This window comes from Eurypyga helias, unplaced genomic scaffold, assembly GCF_000690775.1.
Source record: "Eurypyga helias isolate BGI_N326 unplaced genomic scaffold, ASM69077v1 Scaffold51218, whole genome shotgun sequence".
Lineage (NCBI taxonomy): Eukaryota > Metazoa > Chordata > Aves > Eurypygiformes > Eurypygidae > Eurypyga > Eurypyga helias.
The window spans coordinates 27,917-30,427 of record NW_010268581.1 but is presented as its reverse complement, the minus strand read 5'-3'; positions in this window follow the sequence as shown (position 1 = coordinate 30,427).

Genomic DNA, 2,511 nt, shown 5'->3' with positions numbered 1-2,511 from the left:
TTCAACTCCTCAGTGGTGTTCAGTACCAGAAATTTGCCTGTGGGACTTGGCACAAGGTGATGGCAAAATGGGATGACCTCGTTGATCTAATGCACGCTGGAAACTAACCTTGATTTTTCTCTATATATTCTCATCTTAGCCGATGGGCAGAGAAATGAGTGATGTAGCTGTGGCACTGATGGGTACCCAGCGTGCAGAAGGAGGGCACACGCAAACAGCCCTACCGGTTTGCAGCCTGGGTCCCTCTAGCTGAGTCCCCACCCTCTGACGATGGAAACTTTGGGAGAGATAGAGGAAAAGAAAAAGCCTACAGTGAAACATCCCTTGAAATATTTTCCCATCCGACAACAATCTCTGCCTCAGGGACTTCTCAGCTCAGAGATTATATAAATGTTTCCAACAGCTCTTGATGGACTTTTCTGTCATGAAGGCACCAAATTGCTGCTCTAACCCCTATAGACTTTTGACAGATGCAATATCTTGTGATGATGAGTTCCACCATTTAAGTATGTGCCATGTGAAGAATTACCGCGCTTTGTTCATTTTGATAATTGGGTTTGATGTCATTTAGCTCTTGCATTATGAGAAAGAGTGAACAATCATTCACTATTTGGCTTTTCCCTGACACTCCTGGTTTTATAGACCTCCACTGTTTTCTTCCTTAGTAATTTCTGTTCTCCCCGAAAGTGCCCTTGGATTCAGCTGTTCTTCAGATGGAAACTATCCCATATCTTTGGCCATCTTTGTCAGCCTTTTCTGAACCTTTTCTATGTCCATTCTATCTTATCTGAGGTGGGCTAATCAGAAAAGCAGATAGCAGTTGAATTACAGGTGGATCACAGCGAAAGGTTTCTGGATGGGGTCAGGGGAACAGATCTGTGAGGCTTAAATAGGCAAACAGCTGGAAAGATGGAGGAAAAAAATCATGGACTTCGTAGGGTGAGATGACATGTTGACTGTGAGACCAGCCAGGTCCAAAGAAAGCTACTTGGAGAAAGGAAAAAGAAACCAAGATGAGGTGAGATGAGAAAGCAGAAGCTGCCTAGGGGTGTCCAGACATTCTCCAAAGAAACAGAATAGTCAAATTTATCCAGGTGCTACCAATGTCCTCTGCTTTCTAAAGGAGTGATGGGCTTTTTGCAGTGTCTCTGGGCCACCTTTAGCTACCATGCACCACTGGTAAGCCAATACCCAGGGTATTCATTAGTTTGGAGTGGGATCTGGAAGGGACTACACAACTTTTTGGAGAGCCTGTGTAGTCAGGCACAGATCACAGGGCTTGGTGTGCTTGGTGTTCTCAATTGCCTCCTCTGGTCTCAGAAAGAATGCTGAACAAAAAAGCTGTTCCCAAAAGTATACTGATGCTCCCACCTCCAAGGCAGTATCCAGGCTCTGCCCAGGTTTAGGTCCAGCTCTCTGGGATCCACATACTCAGTGAATGCTGAGTCTCAAATGCTAGCAAGTCCATCACAGAACAAAGAGAAACCAAAATACCAAGTGGTGGCTTCCCTCAAACCTGAACAAAAATAAGAAAATAAAAATAGCAATGAACTTGACTGGACAGTCATCACCAGGTTTTTAGAGGTGGACCTTATCTCACTGGCAGTCAAAGAGCACATGCTCCTGGTAACTGACTGAACTTTGGATCCTGGCCAGCAGTGCTTTGCAAATCACCTGCCCACTGGTTGCCCACTAGAGGAGAAGAAAACCTCTTCTGCAGCTGGAGGTTGTCTCCAAGGGCTGTGCCATGGGCAAGGGATACCAAGGCCTCTGGTGAGACAAGGGAACCAAATTCTTCCCAGGATGAAGATGCCCCATCACTCTTCCCCCTCTGAGTGAATCCACTCCTCTGCCTGGCCAATGTCCAACCTACACATAGAAAGCATGAGGAGTCATAGTGTGGATTTTGGTGGGCATGAGGAACAGATTTGGGGATGAATAGGTCAAGGAAGAGAAGGAGGCACTGGGAGTTGCATAGGTCACATACAGTCCCCATGATGCGGCATTAATAGATGCAGAGTCTTTTATGGGCTGTTGTGAGATGAGCCAGAGGAGCACCAGCCTGTGCTCTGACAGACACCAGGACTGCGTAGCCCTGTCCCCTGATCCTATCTGTGTAGGCCACACAATGTTCTCAATGGATTAATCTTGGGTGGAGGAAGGATGCCAAAAGCAACATTCCCAGCCCTGCCCTGTGGCTCTGAAGGCTCATTCAGTCCTCGTGGACATGACATGGGTCTTATCATACTCTTGGAGAAGTCAACAGCAAAACACCTAATGCTTTCTTCTTGGCATCCAAGCAGGGCAGCAGCTTGGTTTGACAGTCATACAGAAGGGAAAGAAATCCCTTTAAAAAATGTGAGCAGCATCAGTCAAGAGCATCCTTTGCTGCAGGCTTGCCCGGGAGCACAGCATCCATCCCCCTTCCCCAGCTTCAGCCCTACTCAACCCCACACGAGTATCAGCAAAATGCATGGCAAAGTCGTGACAATCTTTCCCTGGAGCTGTTGA